Raw genomic sequence first — 21,168 nt, 5'->3', positions numbered from 1 at the left:
AGGTGTACAACATGATATTTGACACATGTATATATTGTGAAATGATTACCACAATAGAATTAGTTAATATCTCCATCACCTCACATGATTACCATTTTTGTGTGTGTGTGTGGTGAGAATATTTAAGATTTACCATCTTAGCAACTTTCAACTATATATAATATAGTCATCATGCTGTACATTGGAAACCCAGACCTTATTCATTTTATAACCAGAAGTTTGTACCCTTTGACTAATATCTCCTCATTTCCCCCACCTCCCAGCTCTTGGCAACTACCATCTTACTCTGTTTCTATGAGTTTGGCTTTTTTAGATTCCACATATAAGTGAGATCATACAGTATTTGTCTTTTTCTGTTTGACTTATTTCACTTAGCATAATTTCCTCAAGGTCCATCCGTACTGTTGCAAATGACAGGATTTCCTTCTTTCTCATGACTGAATAGTATTCCATTGTATATATATACATACCATATCTTCTTTATCCATTCATCCGTTAGGTTGTTTCTACATCTTGGCAATTGTAAATAATGCTGCAATGAACACGGGAGTGTATATATCCAAGATATTCAACTGTAGATATCCAAGTGTAGATATTCAAGATCCTGATTTCATTTCCTTTAGATATATACCCAGAAGTGGAATTGCTGGATCATGTTACAGTTCTATTTCTAATTTCCTGAGGAACCTCCATACTGTTTTCCAGAGTGGCTGCACCAATTTATATTCTCACCAAAAGTGCACAAGGTTTCCCTTTTCTCCACATGCTCGTTGATGCCTATCTGGAGATTTTGATAATAGCCATTCTAACAGGTGTGATATGGTATCTCATTGTTGATTTGATTTGCATTTCCCTGATGATTAGCGATGTTGGCCACCTCTAGATCTTCTTTGGAAAAATGTCTATTCAGATCCTCTGCTCATGTTTTAATTGCTTTTTTTTTTTTTTACTATTGAGTTATGAGTGCAAGTGCAGCAAGATGGCTGGATGGGCTACACAGCTGCTTGGGATCTCTGGCCAGGCTTCCTGGGCTGGCAGAACTGGAAGCTATGCTCAGCAGTTGGGTGGGGCTTCCACTTTGCTTCCCTGCCTGGGCAGGGCTGTAGAACAGGCTCCATGGCCAGTGCAGCTCATTGGCTGAGACCTGAATGAGGTAGAACTGAGCACAGAGCTCCCTGACCAGACGGGGCCACCTACTCAGCTGTGTAGATGGGCAGAGGTGCTGGCTGGGATCTCTGCTTGGGTGCTGCTGTAAGGAGGAATGTGGTCTGCCAAGCCCCAAACGTTGGTTGCTGTCAGCCCCGCTACCTTCTCTGTTTCTATCTGATCCCCAGTGCTCAAGACCTGCAGATTCCCCAGTGATCCCTGTGAGGTGAAAACCAAGTGTGCCTCCCAGGAAGGGTTCTGCAATACTGGTGGTGGGGGGGATGGTGCTGGATGTCCACCTTGGACTCTCTTTTTCCCACTAGAGGAACTTAGGCTCAGGGGGTCCTCTCAGTGTGGCACTATGTCAGCCTGGGGGAAGGATGATTTAATCAGAGTGTATCCGCTCCTCTTATCCTTCTAATGGGGTCCTTCTCTGTAGTCCAGAGGGGTGCTGCAGCCTCACTCTCAGGCTCTGGGATTTTCTCAAGGGTGTCTTGTCTATGGACAGTTGCTAGTTGGTCTTCTTGTGAGGGTAACAGAAGTCATGAATGTCCTATGATGCCATCTTGATCTGCACCAGGATTTTAGGTTAAAATCCCATAGACTCAAGGTGGAACTAGAGGCAGAGGTTGAAGGGTACAGTCCACAAGCCAGCACAGTCCCCAGTCAGATTAGAGTGATGAGTCACAACTCTCTCACCTGTGTGTAAGAAAGGGTTAACTCTCTATGATTCGATACTATCATCTGGGCTCCTACAATATTTTATAGCACATGACAACATTCAACAAAGCATGGCGAGATATGCCAAATGCAAAACTACATAATTGAACGAAGAGAAAAAATGGTAATAGAAACAGCCACAGATGAGATGTTGGAGTTACCTGACAAGGAGTTTTAAATAACTATGATTAATATGTATAAGAAATGGAGAAAATGGGGAAGATGGAGAATTCCACCAGGGAATTGGGATCTATAAAAAGGCTTACATGGCATACTAGAAGTAGAAAAATACAATATACAAAATTACAAATATATTAGATAGATTTAATATTAGATGAGAGGCCAAAAAATTCAGGAAATAAAAAAAATCCAAAATTGAAGCAGAAAGAAAAACAAATGGAATTTACAGAAAAAAGAGAATTAGAGACGTGTCATACAATGACAAGATCTGGATCAAAAACATTTAATACTATGAAAAAGAATTAAATCTAATGAGAGATGTGCGAGGCCTTGTCCAAATAAAAGTACAAAATATTACTGAGAAATTAAAGAAAATATAAATAAATGGAGAGATAACCAACTTCATGCATTATTGGAATCACTTATTTAAAGGCATCAATTCTCTTCCATTGATCTATAAATTCCAAATAATCGCAATCACAATCTTGGCAGATGATAGGTGGAAATTGATAATCTGATAATAAAATTTATATGGAAATGAAGAGGATCAAGAATAAATACCCAAAGTGTTTTTATTCCTAGATATTTTATTCTTTTTTATGAGATTATAAGTGGGATTATATTCTTGAGTTCTCTTTCTGTTAGTTCGTTATTAGAGTAGAAATGCATCTGATTTTTGTACATTGATTTCATACCCTGCAACTTTGCTGTAGTTGATTATTTCTAATAGTTTTCTGATAGATTCTTTAGGGTTTTCTATATATAAAATCATGTCATCTTCTAACAGCCAGAGTTTCACTTCTTCCTTGCCAGTTTGGATTTCTTTTATATTTTTCTTGCCTAACTGCTCTGGCCAAAACCTCCAGTACTCTGTTGAATAGGAGTGGCGAGAGTGGACACCCTTGTCTTGTTCCTGAATTCAGAGGGATGGCTTTCAGTTTTTCCCCATTGAGTATGATGTTGGCTGTGGGTTTGTCATATATCGACTTTATTATATTGAGGTATTTTCCTTCTATACCCATTTTATTGAGAGGTTTTTAAAATTTATTTATAATAAATAGATATTGGATCTTGTCAAATGCTTTCCCAGCATCTATTGAGATGATCAGGTGGTTTTTATTCCTCATTTCCTTATTGTGGGGTATCACATTGACTGATTTGTGGATGTTGAACCATCCCCGTATCCCTGATATAAATCCCATTTGATTATGGTGTATGATCCTTTTTAAGTATTGCTGTATTCGGTTTGCCAATATTTTGTTGAGGATTTTTGCATCTATGTTCAGCACCAATATTGGCCTATAGTTTTCCCACTTTGTGTTGTCCTGGTCTGGCTTTGGGATCAGGGTGGTGTTGGCCTCATAAAATGGGTTAGGAAGTCTTCCGTCTTCTTCAGTTTTTTGGAACAGTTTGAGAAGGATAGGTACTAAATCTTCTTTGAATGTCTGATAGAATTCTCCAGAGAAGCCATCTGGTCCTGGACTTTATTTTTTGGGAGGTTTTTGATTACTGTGCCAATCTCTTTACTTGTGATTGGTCTATTCAGATTTTCTATTTCTTCTTGATTCAGTTTTGGGAGGTTGTATGAGTCTAAGAATTTATCCATTTCTTCTAGATTGTCCAATGTGTTGGCATATAGTTTTTCATAGTATTCTCTTATGATCCTTTGTATTTCTGTGGTATCTGTTGTAATTTCTCCTCTTTCATTTCTGATTTTATTTATTTGAGCCTCTCTGTTTTTTTTTTTTTTTTTAGTGAGTCTGGCTAAGAGTTGTCAGTTTTGTTAATATTCTCAAAGAACCAGATCTTAGTTTTGTTGATCCTTTCTACCATTTGTTTGTTGTTGTTTTTTCAATTTCCTTTATTTCTGCTCTAATTTTTATTATTTCCCTCATTCTGTTGACTTTGGGCCTTGTTTGTTCTTCTTTTTCTAGTTCTGTTAGGTGTAGTTTAAGATTGCTTATTTGCGATTTTTGATGTTTGTTAAGGTGGGCCTGTATTGCTATGAATTTCCCTCTTAAGACCACTTTTGTTGCATCCCATATGAGTTGGTATGGTGTACTTTCATTTTAATTTGTCCTCAGATATTTTTTGATTTCTTCTGTAGCTTCTTCAATGATCCATTGGTTGTTCAGTAGCATGTTCTTTAGTCTCCACGTGTTTGTCACTTCCTAGATTTTTCTCGTAGTTGATTTCTAGTTTCATAGCATAATGGTCAGAAAAGATGCTTTCTGTGATTTCAATCTTCTTAAATTTATTAAGGCTTGTCTTGTTTCCCAACATATGGTCTATCTTTGAGAATGTTCCATGTGCACTTGAGAAGAATGTGTATTCTGCTGATTTTTGATGGAGTGTTCTGTATATATCTGTTAAGTCCATCTGGTCTGGTTTTTCATTTAGTTCCATTATCTCCTTGCTGACATTCTGTCTGTTTGATCTATCCATTGATGAAAGAGGGGTGTTAAGGTCCCCCACTATTATTGTGTTGCTGTTAATATCTTCTTTTAGGTCAAATAATAATTGCCTTATCTCCTTTGGTGCTCCTGTGTTAGGTGCATATATACTTATAAGTGTTATTTCCTCTTGGTGGAGTGTCCCTGTTATCATTACAGACCGCTCCTCTTTGTCTCTCTTTGTGTTCTTTATCTTGAAGTCTACATTGTCTGACATAAGTATGGCAACACCTGCTTTCTTTTGTTTGCCATTAGCTTGGAGTATCATCTTCCATCCCATTGCTCTAAGCGTGCATTTGTTTTTAGAGCTCAGAAATGTTTCCTGGAGGCAGCATATTGTTGGATCTTGTTTTTTAATCCATCCAGCCATTCTGTGTCTTTCGACTGCGGAATTCAATCCATTTACATTTAGAGTGATTATTCATATATGAGGGCTTAATGCTGCCATTTTATCACTTGTTTTCCAGCTGCTTTGTATTTCCCTTGTTTTTCGTCCTGTGTATTTCAGAATACCAATTCAGTTTGGTGTTTCTCTATGATGGTTTTCTCTTTATTTATCATTTGTGTCTCTGTCTGATTTTTGTTTAGTGGTTACCGTGAGGTTTGTGTAAAAGTTCTCGTAGATGAGTTGGTCCATTTTCTGATAGCCTCTTATTCCATTAGTCTAATCAGGTTCCACCCATTCCCGCTTCCCCTTCTAAGTTATTGTTGTCACAACTTATTCCATTTTGTATTGTGAGTTTGTGGTTAAAATGAAGTGATTATATTTATTTTTGATGTTTTTCTTCCCTTTATCTTTAAAGTTATAATTAATTATTTGCTGGTCTGTTCTGATAGAGAGTTGCAATTTTCTGATTTTGTCTGCCTATTTATCTCCTTGCTCAAGGCTTTGTAAACCCTTTCTTTTTTTTTCAGGTATGAGGACCTTCTTGATCATATCTTATAGGGGATTTTGTGGCAATGAATGCCCTCAGCTTTTGTTTATCTGGCAAAGTTTTTATTTCTCCATCATATCAGAAGGATATTTTTGCAGGATATAGTATTCTTGGCTGAAAGCTTTTGTCTTTCAGAATTTTGAATATGTCATTCCATGCTCTCCTAGCCTGTAAGGTTTCTGCTGAGAAATCCACTGAAAGCCTGATAGCAATTCCTTTGTAGGTTATTTTCTTCTGCCTTACTGCCCTTAATATTTTTTCTTTGTCATTGGATTTTGCCAGCTTTACTAATGGAGAAGGTCTTTTTACATAGATGTAATTAGGTGTTCTATTAGCTTCTTTTACTTGTAATTCCAGCTCCTTCCCCAGGTTTAGGAAGTTCTCAGCTAGTATTTCTTTGAACAAGCTCTCTGGTCCTTTCTCCCTCACTTCTCCCTCTGCAATATCTATAATCCTTATGTTGCATTTCCTAATTGAGTTGGATATTTCCCAGAGAATTTCTTCATTTCTTTTTAGTCTTAGTTCTCTTTCCTCCTACATCTGAAGATTTCTATATTCCTATCCTATAGATTGCTAATTCTATCCTCCAAAATATCAGCTCTGTTATTTAAGGACTTCAGATTTTTCTGTATCTCATTCACTGTGTTTTTGATCTCCAACATTTCTGATTGATTTTTGTTTATAGTTTCATTCTCTTTTGTGAAGAATTCCCTCTGTTCATTAATTTTGTTCCTGATTTCATTGAACTGTCATTCTGAGTTCTCTTGTAACTCGAGTTTTTTTTTTTTTTTGGTAGCTATTTTGAATTCTCTGTCATTTCGATTGTAGATTTCTGTGCCTTCAGGATTGATTTGTGGGTGTTTGTCTTTTTCCTTCTGGTCTGGAGTATTAATATATTTCTTCATACTCTTTGATGGGGTGGATTTGTGCCTTCGCATAGTGATAGTGTCTGGTCACAGATTCCACCTGCCGCCCCTGGAGGAAGCTATGTATTCTGAGCTTGCTGTAACCCATGGCAATTTTGCCTGTCCGAGTCTGGGCCACTCCTTGAGATTGTAGCAGCCGTGTGGGCTCTCCCACCAAATGGAAAAGTGATCTCATGGGGGCTCAGGTCTGCTGCTGGCTGCTCCCGCAGTCCTGCCAAGATGAACTCCCCACTTCAGGGCTGCAGCAGTACTATGGGCATTTGTGGCAGCTGGGAGCTCATTCACCCAGGTGCACAAATCTGCCGCCATCTCTTCCTAGGTTGCACCAGCTGTTGGGGTTGGCAGGCAGGGCCTCCCCACTGGGTCTGAGCCTGGGCTACTCCCTGGGACCACAGCAGCACTGTGGGCTCTCCCACTGGATGGGAAAGCAGCAATCACTTGGGGGCTCACGGATGCTGTCAGGTGTTCCCGCAGTCACGCTGAGGTGTGAGCCCACCCTCGGGGCTGCAGCAGTGCTATGGGTGCTCCAGCTGGGAGAGCAGTTGCATGCATGTACAGGGATGCTGGGGTGGGGCGTAGAGTGCTCACCTATCTCCACCACCTCCTTGGGGGTAGTCCATCCCTCTTCTGATGTATAGCTGTGTAGGTCTCTCAGGCAACCTGATGTGCTGTGTGCATATCCTCCACTGATCAATGACTGTCCATTTAATTGCAGTTTGGAGGGAGAGAGACAAAGGGAATAGCTTACTCTGCCACATTGCTGATGTCACTCACCAGGTGTTTTTAAAGAAGAAATTTGGAGGATATACACTGCCAGATATCAAGACTTACCATAAAGCTACAGCAATTAAGACTGTATGGCATTGTGCAAAGATAGAAATGTGGAACAGAATATAGAGTCCATAAAGAGACATGCTGACATATGGAAATCTGATTTATGTCAAAGGTGCCACTGCAGAGAAGTAGACAGAGGACAGTCTTTTTAATCAGTAGTGCTCCACCAACTAGATGTTTCTATTAAAAATGAAGCTTAATTCCTACTTCACAAGGTAGATAAAATCATTTCACACTGGATTTTAGATCTAAGAGTAGAAGGTAAAACAACAAAACTTCAGAAGATAGCAAATATCTTTATTGTTTGAGGCATATTAAAAAATATTCTTAAACAGAGAACAAAAGAAGATCCATGAAAGAAAAGAACCAAGCATTTAAAGGTGAATAAAGTAAAGAGGCTACCATACAGGAGATCAAGTGAGAGATACACACGAAGTAGGAACAACAGAGAGAAATTAGAAAAAGTAAAACACTTAGAAATGAGTGTCCTAAGGATCGAGCCATCAGCTGGGTCAAATGCTGCTGTGTGGTGAAATAAAATAAAGATAAAAAATGACAATTGTATTGGGCTTCATGTAAGTTGCTGATTGTCCTTAACGAGAACAGATTGAGTGACATAGTGGGCAAAACCCGATTGAAGTGAGTTGAGAAAAGAACATGATTTGAAGGAGAGGAATATTTAAATACTAAGAACCCTTGCAAATGTTTGCCTTAATGATTAGCAGAGAAATAGGAAAACAGTGCCGGAGTCCACTGAGTAATAAACTGGTCATTGAGTGTGGCACAGGACATAGGTCTAAGGAATAGGTTGGGGTAAATTTATGTGAATTTAGACTTTATTTTATCACTTGCCAAACTGATATGAACTGGGATAATGGATATCCATTTCCTGGACTGTGAGTGAGACCAGTTCTTCAGACAATGGTCAAATAGACCTAAGGGTGAGGCTGGAGGTGTGCGCCATAAAGTACCCTTAAGGGTTACCCAAGGGCTGGTCAGTGACCTCCTCCCTGGGCATCACAGGAATCCTGCTGGGCTGTTTTTGCTGATGGCAATACTGACTCTTTCTGATGCTGTGTTCTGATGGATGCAACATCTCTCAGTTAATTGCAAGAAACAGAATATTTGCCTGGGGAAGAAAGAATCCAGTCTCAGGATGGGGTAGTTCCCAGAGCCTTGCTGACTCCCAGACCTGATGAAATCACTGGCAACTGTGATGGAAGATGTTGCTCAAACATGCTTTTAACTTTTGTTTTTACCAGGGCACAAGGTGCCAGATGCAGAGCCCCAGGGCAGGGAAGACCCCTGAGCTCCTTACTGAGAGCAGTGACCAGGTGGGCTTGGACTCAGAGTGACAGAGAGAGGAGACCAGAAGCATCTCTGATCCATAGCAACTCTGAGGGGAGATCTGAGCCAACATATATTGCTTCTGACAATGCCCTAGTTCTGATGAATAACAAATCTTTCTATGTGCTTGAATGGCCGAGCAATTTTAGATGCAACATGTACCCTTCACAGGGGTAAACTTTTCCTGCAGAGGGCTACACTGCAGGTCTCCTTCCAGCTCTGCTCCTCCGCCCACCACTGACTAAGGGCTTTGTCTCAAACTGGTGAGTCACAGCTGGGATGTTCTTTCTGCTTCTGCTGCCCCTCCTCAGGCAATTTCCGCATTCCATGTGCGCAATGAGTTATTCTGACTGTTTTGAGTACATAAAGCCTGGTGTCTACAAGGAAGTGGACTTGGTGATCAGTGGGTTTTTCCCCTCTATATATTGACCCAGGATTCAGAAATGCAATGGAAAGTTTTTGTGGTCCGTCTAAGCAAAGAAGTGACATTCTGTATGTAAGATCGTGTGTGTATGTGGGAATTTCTCTCACAGTTATGAAAGTTGAGTATGCAAGCTGCATTGAGATTCTCTCATGAACTATGAATCATCAGCTCCTTCCTTTTCCTTTATTTATTTTTTTTATTGTGGTAAAATTGGTTTATAACATTGTATAAACCCCTCTTGGCTCCTCCATATTCCCCACAACCTGAAGCCCCGACAGTCTCAGGTTCCCCTTTTCTGCTTCATCCTCTGAAGCTTAGATTCACCGGGACTTCCAGATCAATCTCCCTCGGTGGCTTCTCTCACATTCATGGGTCCTCCATGATGGGAAACAGGCCAAGATGGGAGGAGTGGGTCAGACATGACTCTGCAGTCACCTTGGGACTTGGGAGCTGAAATGACTAGCTGTCTGGGAAGCCTGAATCCTAGAGTAACACCAAGGCTCTGGAAAGAGAGTGTCTGCTCTGGATGTGAAAGTGAATAAAACTCGGGGGGGAAATCTGAGGGAAAAGAAAGAGTCCTTTTTCATCTTTCTCTGCACAGAGTTCAAGTAGACTCACAGCAGAGGCTCCCCAACAAGCAGCCCAGAGCATCCCAGGCATGAGGCAGGCTGTCCTGTCCTGCAGTGGGTCTGTGGGAACAGATTATGTTGTCTGTGCACACTGTGCAGACGACCACAGCTGAAGATACCCAAGGGCTAAGAATTAAAATCACAGTCATGCCACTCTCTCAGACTTCCTGGCTGTGAGCTTCACATTCTCTGTCATAAGTAGTCCTTTGCCTAGAATGCACTCTCTGAAGATTCTAGTGATTAATAATATTAATATATTATTATACATTGCATACATTATACACTGTACATTATAATTATAAATTAATGTATAATTATTATTATACATTAATATACTATTATATATTACATTATTATAATAATGATAATAATAGCTATCATTATTGACTACTTAATGTCTGCTAAGGAACATGATTGGCAGGCTCTGCGTGCATTATGTCAGTTACACTCACCATTTTAGGGTTTTATTCCCATTTTATAGCTAAAGATATGGAGACTCAGAAATATTAAATAATAAGGAAGGAAAAAATTACTAAAACTAAATTAAACACCTAGCCAGACTATCTCTCAAAGAGATAAAGACATTTTCTGACAGACAGAGAGACTCAGAGTTGACCTCCCACATGCCTGCAGTGAAAGAACCAGTAAAGAACGTTCATCAGGAGGAAGAAATGTGAACCCAGAAAAACGTAACAGGAGTCGTGAGTAAAGGAAAAGAATAGTCTGTCTAATTTGGTATTAGTTTTAAAACAAGACATTAAAAACACATTTAACTAAAACGCCAGATGATTACTACATCGAAGAATAGAGGAGAGAAGATTCATTTAAAAAATAACTCATTTTTTAGGTAAGATATAAATAGTAATATACTCCATTATTGTTTAACACGTTGCTCTTAGAAACTGATAAGTTTGTCAGCCATGAGAAAATAATGATGAAGAGGATTTGAATAATCCAACAGGCTTGATCAGCAAATAGACAAATCCCAACACACAGTGGCTCATTGTTAGATTCATGACGCTGAGAACAGTCTTTCTCTTGATAGCAAGATGCCCGAATGGCATGTCAGATTTCCAACCATACAGATCTAAACAATGAGGGAAAGTCTGGTATTTCATTATATGCAATTGTCAATCAACATGCAACAGAAAACAGAAAAATAGAGATCTAGAAGTGAATATCTTACTTGAGAAGACAGATAGAACAGCTCTTTAGTGAAATGTTATGTCAGGATCTGTTGGAATATTACACACAAAGCACAGTCCATGCAGACTAGGTAGGTTTTCTCTGTGACTGTGAGGGCAAAACTCTAAAGAACCCCATGACTTTCATAACTCTCTGCTGACCTTAAAATACAAATAAATAACACACTTAGGAAAGAAAAATGAGAGAACAACACGAAAAGGAAAGATCTCCTTTCTCTCCTCACCTGAAACCCAATCTCTCATCTCAGAAGGATCACTGTCTGTATCCTCTGTCATGCAAAGGAATTGAAGAAAAGAAAAGTATTGGTATATATTAAAGTTTCAAGAGCTCAAAGCAAGAAGACATCAGGACCCCTGCAGAGGCATTCATGTAGTGTGAGCTCCATGTCATCTGCGCCGTCTTGTCTTTTCTTCATCGTGTTTGTCGGGACGTCCTTCTTGGCCCCTCACTCTCCCTGCCTCTCTAGCGAGTCTGTCTGCGTCAGTGCTACCGCCAGTCTCTCTCTTGCCGTCTTCACTTTCCCTTCCTGTTTCCTGATATCCTCCTCAGTCACCAGAAGTTGTTTGCAAAGGAGCTGTGGGATGTACAGACCAGCTCCTGGGATCATCTCTGCCGAATCTGAAGACCGGGCAGGGGTGGGCATGGGACTGGAGTTCAGACCACCTGTGGGCACAGCTGGCAGGGATGCACCTGTGCAACTAGGTGCAAGATTCAGCAGGGCTTTGGCAAGGTCCAAAGGACTTAACAGGTCTCCTGCACTCTGCAGGCCTGCAGACCTTGCAGTCTCTTCTGCCAGCAGAGTTGTTGGGGCTGCTCCAAGGCATCTGACCTCATTGCCAGGATGGGGTGTGATTCTAGTAACTGGCCTCTTGAATATGTAACTGGACATCCTCAAAGGGATGGAGATGCTCAAACCAGGCTTTGGGTTGGATTGGTTTCCACAATCATGTCGCTTCCTCTGTGATGATTTGACCATCATACTTCTTTTCCTCTTACCTTATAAAAATAAATTGTGAAAGTGGATCAGAGTGATGATTGAAGTCTGCCTTCTCAGGACAGTTATCTCAGATGTCTTGTACTTCTACCCTCCCTCTCCCCCTGTGGGGATTTATCTGACCTGTGCCCTGGGACATCATCAAAGACATTTGGGTCAAGAACAGAAAGCTCGAGGTCAAAACTCAGGACTACTGCAGGTCATTTCTCCTCCATCTTGTAGACATTCTCCTTTATGAGTATGACTTGATTCTCTTTTTGTCCTTGTCACTCTCAACCACAAAAGCCCTGGTGTTCCCTGTCAGGACACACAGTCTCCAGTCTTTTTCTAAATCCCAAATCCTACCATTCTTCTGTACTATATGATTATTCATTTGATTAACCCATTGACCAGTTGGTGTTCATAGCTCCGTTAGAGATTAAATCAGTAGTGAAATGATCATTCACCCCACTCCTAGTGACTCACTCTCATATCCCAGATGTTTCCATCAACCCAAATGATCTTGTTCAATAATAAATAACTGAGAAAACATATTCACCCACCAGAAATTCCTGATTTCCAGTTTTTACTCAAACACTCATACAGCAGATACCTGTTCCTCAAGATGCAAGTGATGCCAGGTCTCCATATCCTTACCTCAATTTCTCGTCTCCTTTTTCTATCATTCCTGGATTCCATGGTCAATAATCTCAATAATTCCCTTGAAATGATCCAAAATTCCTGACTGCTCATAATATCTGCCTTGTAAAACCTGAAACTCAAAAGATCCCTGTTATCTGCGATACCTTAACTACTGCTGGTCTTCTGATAACTGCTAAGAAAAGCATACAACGTGATTATGTTGGTACCACTGTAAATCCAAAATCATCTGCATCAACTGGGAAGCATCCATAATGCCTGGAAATTTTACTTCCTTTTCATGTGTTGGCATATTTACTCCTTGATTTTTCACAAAGTTTCTTTCAAATAGTCCCCACTTTTCTTTTTCCTTCATACATATTCGAGGTCCCTTAACTTGCCTGATGTTTCACAGAGTAATTGCTCTCTCTACTCCTTCCCCTCAGTTGTGAACCACTGAGCAAAGGTCATCTACATCATGTATCTCTGTGGCCTCACCTCCAACCACCTCCTCAGACCACTCCACACTCCATCTGCCCTCACCATTCTCTGGGTATTTCCCTTGTAACGTCACAATGACTCCTTTGTTACCCATCTCAATAGGAACTTCTCATGATTCATCTCACATGATCTTCAAGTGTAAAACTCTTAAATATGTTTGGGTCAACTTAGACATGTGACTCTTATTTGACAACTGTGAACATTAAATCTCAGTACAGAGAATCTATGTCTGAAAAAACTCAACTTAAAAATGGAGATTGTGCTGTAAGTAGGAAGTATACACTGGATTTATGAAACCCAGGAAAAAAATGTAAACTATCTTATTATTAATGTTATATAGACTGCACCCACAAATGATAATATCTTGGTTATAGTGGGTTAAAATATACTGTTAAAGTTAGTTTCACCTGTTTGTTTTCATTTTTTAAAATCTGGCTACTAAAAAGATATTAAATTCCATAATATAGAGTGCTTAATGTTACTATTGGACAGCACCAGTGAAGCCATCAGCGAAAATAAAGCCCAGAGAAAGTGGTTAGGGAAATTTTTTCCCTAGAAAAGGAGTCTACACTGGCCCACACTGCAAGATGCAACAAAAACTGTCATACGCACATGCGCGCACACACACACACACACACAACACTGACAGAATGAAACACACATCCTCCTAGAGTCCCACCACTACTTCTCAAATGGCATGAGGTTGCATTCTTACTTAGTCCTAAGTGAACTAACCTCAAGAAAGAAGTAAGAAGTCAAGGTAATTTACCAGTTAGGAAGATCTAAAACCAGAGACTAAAGATCCAGATATATGGTGAATTTCCTGTCATGGCTTCTGTTATTAATTCAATATGTTATGGAGACTTTTCCAAGGAGGGTTGTTTTAAAACTCCTTTTTTCTTTACTATGTAAAAATACACAGGCTATGTAAAGAATAATTACTCCAGCCAATCAATGAAAAGGAGATGACAGAACATGAACAACCCTTAAAATAAGTCACTACTGGATTAGAGAGCCAGTCAGGGAACAGCTGACATTAGGTTAATTTGGACTCTTAATTAGGCTGATTCTGATTTCATGACCGTCATAGTGATTGTATTATGCTAGAACCTACAAAACTTCCCAGCCCCCCTACTATTTAACCACCAAGGCCCACCAACCAGACCAGTCCTTGCTGACACATGCCCTGCCTCCATCCCTTCTGACAACACCTGGACGATTTTCCCCAAATCCCACTCTGTCCCTGCGCTCTTCTACCTGCCCCAGGCCAGGGAAACATTTTCTCCAAAGTTCAGGCCCAGCTCTGGGGATGGCACGTCTCCCTCGAGTGAAGAAAAGGATCAGAGTGCAGACCCTGTGAGCTGCAGCAATTGGACAAAGACTGGGGTTTGCTGACAGAAAAGAACCTTTAGTGGGCACCGTTACCAGGTCCAAGAAGCCCCAGTGATTCCTCCAGGGAATGTGATGCAGGACAGAGCAGGAATGTCTGCATGTGTTTCGGCTTGGGAATGCCTGTAGGGTGACATAGGTGACATTGGTAATGCATTCGCCAATGTTGTTCACTCATTTATTCATCGTTTGTCATGGAGTGCTTTCTACATACATCCAGGCAACAGTCTCACCCTCTGGGGCTCACAGGCAGTGTCAGAAGAATTTCTAAATTTTATTTATAATATATAGCTACAGCACTGGTAATATACTAGGTGTTCCAAGCGTTTTTCAAACATTAACTCCTTTAATACTCTCCATAAACCTACAAAGTAGGTATGCTGATCATTATTGCCAACTGAGAGATGAAGAAACTGAGGCACCAATCAGGTAAATAACTCGGTCAATACAAATATCTAGGAAGGGATTGAGCTGGAATTTGGACATGAGGAGTTAGCTCCATAGTCTGTGCTCTTAACCATGACATTTACTCTCTAAAGACTTCACATCATGAAAAAATTTGAACAGTTATCCATTTTCTTGGTGCATTGAGTAGTCACACTATTTTATCTGTGTCTGAAAAATAGAATACCTGCGTAGAAACTACTGCACATACACACTCAAATTACATCTACCAATGTCCCCAGTCCCTGAAAATTAATACAGAGAACATTTCAGAATTTTTCTTGCCCAGGTTGGGAGGACTCTGAGGAAATCTCAGTGTTACTGTAAGAAGCTGAGGACAGGCTGGGAGTGGGTCTCAGAGGAAAGGTGTCGTCAGGAGTCACCATTGAATGACAACATTGATGGGAGGGTCTCAGCAGTGACTGAATTCAGGATCTGGTGGTGTTTTAACCTGGTGCTTATGTTCTGGCTGTGGGTTTATGGTGATGCAGCAGAGGGAGAGGGGATGGTTCACTGTGTTCTTGGGGAAACCAGACCCATGAAAGAGAGGGAACGACGGTTTCCTTAAACAGTGGACTCATGGTGGGAAAAATTCGGCCTGGAAGAGACAGTCGTGTGCCTGGTATAACCAGAAGGAGTTGCCTCTGCTTCAGCCGAAGCAGACAGCCCTTCCTCAAGCACTCATTTTATCTCAATGGGAGGAAGAAGGAGGAAATCATGTAATGCTCTTCTGGATGTGAGACCTGTGATGGTAGAGACTGTGCTAGGAGGTTCTGAAAGGCTGCCCTGAGGCATTTCAGACCTTTGCTGTGACCAGAATGACAAGTGTAAGCACCCTCCCTAGGTCTGGGAACAGTTAGTGTGTCAAGGAGAAGGCTCCCTGGTGCAGAGACTCACAGGAAGAAGCGAGTTTGACCAGGGAAGGTCAGAAATGTGGCCAGTGTGGCTTGAGGGAGCCTGAGAAGAGAAAGGAATGAAGAGAGGAGGGTGATCAGGCTGGATCCTGGGACATGGTAGACTGTTACTTTCTGTTCCTCTGTGACAACATTACTCCAAAACCTGCCACCTATAAAGTACAAATATATAACATCTCACAATTTCTGTTAGCCAAGCATCAGGCATGGCTTAGCCGGGTGCCTCTGCCTCAAAGTCTCTGTGAAGCAGGGGCTGTGGTCTCAACAGGTCTCAAATGGGGGAGGATTCCCACCCAAGATCACTCACATGGGTTTTGTCAGGATCCATTTGGACTGAGAGTGTGAGCTCCTGTCTGTATGTTGGCGGGACACTCCCTCAGTTCTCTCCTATGGAGCCTCTACATAGTGCAACTGAAAACATCAGCACTTGCTCTCCCAGTTCTGGTGATTTGATAGAGAGCGAGAGTAAGAGCGAGAGAGAGAGAGAGAGAGAGATGGAAACAGAATGAGGGAGGTAAGTAGGGAACCTAATTAAGCCAGTAATTGGGAGGTGACAGACGTTTTGTAATTAAAACTTGGAAGTGACATCCCATCACCTTGGCTGTGTTCTGTTGTTCAGAAGCCAGATACTGACCACTTAGTGGTGACACAAGGATGTGCACTCCAGGAGGCAGGGAGCATTGGGAACATTGTGGAGGCTCCCACCACATAGGCCAACATGAGGCTCTTGCGACTGATTCTGAGTAAAACAGGGGACCGTGGAAGGTTTAATGCCAGTGGATCACAATGTCTGAATTTCCTCTAATTTCAGCCCCTTCAGGATGCAGACCTGAAAATGAGGCTCAGAGCGGCAGTGACTTACCAAATATCACACATCTGGGACCTAGAGAAGTTCTGACTGGTATTCTATGTGATGTCCTACTCCTTGTACTTCATCCATCTCTAAGTGTGTGCATTAGACACATGTGACACCAGCCCACAGGTGTTGTACGTATTATCACATATACACCTGATGAGGTCCCTAGGAAGCTGTTTTTAGCCCAATCCTCATTGTGCAGCTTGGGAGACTGGGGAGATCTTGAGAGGCACAGCAGCTTTTCCAGGACACAGAACTGGTAGGAAAAAAGAGGTCTGACCTCAGCTCACACCCAGAAATAATGCTTCACAGTCTATCTGGGCACCCCTGAGTCTAGTCAAGTTGACACCTAAAGTTAACCATCACATCATGGCTCTATCCCACCAAGACCAACAGAGATATCACAACGTGACCTATGTCATTTAAATTTTCCAGCACACATATTACAGAAAGTAAATACAAACAGATGAAACTCGATTTTATAACATTTTTATTTAACCCAAGAAATACAATTATTATCATTTCAAAATGTGGTCCACATCAGTACAAAGAACAAGATACTCAGGTTTTCCACCCACTGGGTCTTACTGGTGAATTTTAATGAATACTGGCTCCTCATATATCTTAATATGATCCAATATATAATTTTCTCCTATCTATTTGAGTTTTATTGTATCAAATGGAAATCATTTTCTCCTTATTGTCAAACTGCTCTGCTATCTCTTTTTAAAAAAATTCTAGTTATATTGTGTTTATGTTAGAACTGAAATTAAGAATTTAAGGAGTTAAGAAGGCATTGATTCCAGCAAAAGGCTGGTTAACTAAAATGGAAGATGGTTCAAGAGCAAATCTCCCAAGAAAACCATAGGGTCAATGACAGTGGAAAATTCAGGGTAGAATTAGAAGACACATGGACTGTGATTACAAGGGGAGTAGACAGAACGTGGGGAGGAATAGATATCAGAAGTGAAAATACACAAACATGTTCCAAGTTGATGAAAGACATCAATCCACAGATTCAATTGATTCAAGATTCCCTAAGCAGAGTGACTACACAGGGAATATTAATGAACCAAACCTTGGTCTAAAAACCAAAGTTAATGTAAAGGATTTTAGGGACTATAGAGGCCAAATAAGCAATAAAACGTCCAATTGGTGATTTCTAACCATAAAGAAAATAAGATAGACATCAACAGAGCAGCATTTTTAAAATGCTAAAAGAAATCTCACATCAAACCAGAATTCTACACCCAGCAGCAATAGTGCCCCAAATAAAGATGTTCTAGAAAAACTTAAAGTGAAACTTTTCATTGTTAGTAGCCTTGAATTAGACAAAATACTGCAGTGAGTTATCACATCCAAAGGAATATGATCCCAGGTTAAAAACCAGGAATGCAAGAAGGACTGAAGAGGAAAGGAAAGGACAATTTATAAATAAATATAAATGAATTTTATTTTGTGAAGTAATTCTAGAAATCTCTCATAGGGATTAAAATATATAGAGAATAAAATGCATGAAAACAGTAATACAAATGTCAGGAAGCTTAAAAATAGAATTGAAAGTGTTGAAGGTATTAGCATTTGGGGGAGGAGGTAAAAGTAATTATTCATATTAGACTGTATTAAGGATTCAGGATTTAAACATTAGTGCAATTAAACAAAGATTTTTATATGATTTCAACGAGTAAGTTTATAGAGGAAATAATGGAATAATAAATGAGTTAAATCAACATCAGTGAAGTAAAGAGAGTAAAGGAACATTAATTATTCAGGTCAAAGGGAAGGGAAAGAGTAAGACGGTTGAAATAATAACAAGTTTACTGGAAATTACCTGAGATGTAAATGCACAAAATACTAAATTCTTTTTAATGGCTGTGTGATATATTCTAGAGACTTGTTAATAAATATTGTGGACATTCTTTATTGATAAACGTTTACACAGTCTCTAATTTTTCCTATTAAACCATAAGTTGTATGGATATTTTTGGACATATAAACTTCCATTCCTATTTTTACAGAAGGTATCCAGTGGAAGAAAAAGGAAATAGTAAAATGTTGATAGAAACTGCAAATACCACCTCCCCACACAATTGTATTAAATGTTTTTATCTACCAACAGTATCTGACAGTGTCAATAACCCAACATTTTTGTGTTTAGATATAAAGCTTTAGGAATCTCTCAAATCCCATTGATAAGAGACAGGATGTCTCCCCTGGATTATCCACTGATTGGATTATCCACTCCCTTCCGCAATAAAAGGGGAATCAGAGGCAGAACTCACTGCATTTTCCAGCAATCCACGGGCTGTCTGCACATCAGGAGTGGGGTCAGCAGGACAACTCTGCAGCCATGGAGGAACCTGCATCGGCCTGTTTTCCAAGCCAGCCTATTCTGGTGAGTGTGGAATCCATACAGATGGCAAGAGTGTCCATTTGTACACTTGGTCCTTCTGTGAAACCTCTTTAAGTGAGCAGGCAGTAGCTCTTAAAACAAGAAGATACCTTATTGAAAGTTGTTTCCTAGGTGTTAATGTTTGTTAAGTAATGATCAAGGTGTTGTACTTTTCTGCATAGGGAGCTTTCTTGGGATAATAGGCCAGACATTTGTTTTGTTTTGTTTTTAACCAACAACATCACTGGGAAGTGGAAGTAATATTCAGCTCTGCACTGTGTACATTGCTCCCGTCTCTGGAAAATTTTTTACCCACAATGTGATTGGTCTTTTTTAAAAAATATTCAGTTCTCTGCTCAAATATCACCTCATCAGTTAGTCCTTCCCTAATCTCTTCATCATCAATAATTGTAGGTGGGCGGCCCCATGCCGTAGTAGCCGTTAAGTGCACACGCTCCTCTGCTGGTGGCCTGGGTTCAGATCCTGGGCAGGCACTGAGGCACCACTTGTCAGGCAAAGCTGTGGTGGCATCCCATATAAAGTTGAGGAAGATGGGAACAGATGATAGCACAGGGCCAGTCTTCCTCAGGAAAAAAAAAAATGAGGATTGGCATAGATGTTAGCTCAGGGCTGATCTTCCTCACAAAATAAATAAATAAATGAAATAATTGTAGGTAATTTCTTTCCCTTTATCCCTCCTTGCTGTTCTTCCTCCATCCCTCTCTGTGTCTCTGTATCTCTGTGTAGCCCTTACTGTTTATTACAGGATCTAATTATACCTAACACTATATTACACATTGATTAGTCCCTTTATTAACTCATTCCTTTCTCCAAGGTTAAAAAAAACAGGGGCAGTGACTTTTAAGTTAAATTCTGTATCATGGGTTTTAGTACATAACTTGGCTTATAATAGGTGCTCTATAAATGGGAGGATCAACTAATTTTCCCTCCACACTGGGACATGTTGGAGAATAAAAGGGATGGTATTAATGATTATGGCAGGACAACAGGGATGAAGTGAGATTTATGACTTCACTTGTAAAAAGTATCTGAGGGGGCCGGCCCAGTGGCGCAAGGGATTAAGTGCACATGCTCTGCTGAGTGGCCGAGGGTCTGCCGGTTCGGATCCTGGGCTTGCACCAAGGCACTGCTTGTCAAGCCATGCTGTGGTGGCGTACCATATAAAGGAGAGCAAGATGTGCATGGATGTTAGCCCAGGGCCAGTCTTCCTCAGCAAAAAAAAAAAGAAGAGAGGATTGGCAGATGTTAGCTCAGGGCCGATCTTCCTCACACACACACACACACAAAAAGTATCTGAAGACAGAAATGAGAGATTGTAAAGGAAGGGTGCACTGATTAGGTTTACATTTTAAATAGATTATTGTGGCTAGAGTCTTATAATGGATTACAGACAGAAAGGATTTGCAATATTAGTGATAACTTATTGCAGTACACCATAAAACAGATTCTATCCTTGTATTACTGCAGTCAAGTGAATTTGTTTGAAAATTTTAGAGAGTATTTTTTGGAGTTTGAAAAATTTCTTTCGATAAATATATTGTGCACTCTCTAAGGGCAAAGCAATGAGTGAATACGGCAGTGTAAAACATTACAGTCCACATTAGTCTTCACTTCATGGAGTATCTAATTTAGTGAGAAAAACACTATGAGAGAAATAGATGATAATACACTTACAATTAAAAATTTTAAAAATTAACAGAGAAAATGTGACATTACATGGCTGGATCAGGAAAGGTCACTCTGTGGAAATGGTATTTTGTAGGAATCTGAAAGGTGCTCAAGAATTATTCAAAAGTGCAGAATCTTTGGGTGGATTCAGGAGGCTGGACGGATGGTTCATTGATGTACCAGTGTGGGGTGGCAGGGTGTCCAAAATGACACTCAGGTGTAGACAGGATATCAGTACCAACAAGTGAGATTAGGGGACCCTGAGATATGGGTGATTATTTGGAGAACTGGTTGGTTCATCTTGGGACCTGCTCACTGTGAGCTGAGTCATCGAGTTATCACTGATGTGGTGAGTGGGCAGATGAGTATTTTGGTCTCAGGGTTGAAGCCAGATCTGTGCTAATTCTATGGGCATTTCTAGTTCACTAATGGTATTTGAAGCCAGGGAAATGGATGGGATGACCTAGAAGAGGGTGTGGATGTGGAACAAATGTGAGAGCAGGATTGACTGCTAAGAAGCATCAATTGTTGTGTTAAATCAGATGGTGGAGCCCAGATTAACAGGGAGGAG

The 21,168-nt window shown here is 40.4% G+C and overlaps 1 protein-coding gene across 11 annotated transcripts in view; it reads left to right on the top strand.

Annotated features, from left to right (window-relative positions):
• Positions 1 to 21,168, top strand: part of LOC147911331 (ral guanine nucleotide dissociation stimulator-like) — a 72,635-nt gene that overhangs the window by 25,282 nt on the left and 26,185 nt on the right. The window contains exons 3-4 of one of the 11 annotated variants that reach the window (XR_015551029.1): positions 16,472 to 16,647; positions 18,777 to 18,911. The exons of the other annotated variants lie outside the window; for them this stretch is intronic. The gene's annotated coding sequence lies outside the window, so the exon portion shown is untranslated. The remainder of the gene's footprint in view (positions 1 to 16,471; positions 16,648 to 18,776; positions 18,912 to 21,168) is intronic. 11 annotated transcript variants of the gene reach the window in all.

This window comes from Ceratotherium simum, unplaced genomic scaffold (assembly GCF_057802395.1).
Source record: "Ceratotherium simum simum isolate JZ-2026a unplaced genomic scaffold, ASM5780239v1 HiC_scaffold_43, whole genome shotgun sequence".
Classification (NCBI taxonomy): Eukaryota; Metazoa; Chordata; class Mammalia; order Perissodactyla; family Rhinocerotidae; genus Ceratotherium; species Ceratotherium simum.
The sequence above is the reverse complement of the archived record's forward strand: the minus strand, read 5'-3'. Positions and strand labels throughout refer to the sequence as shown.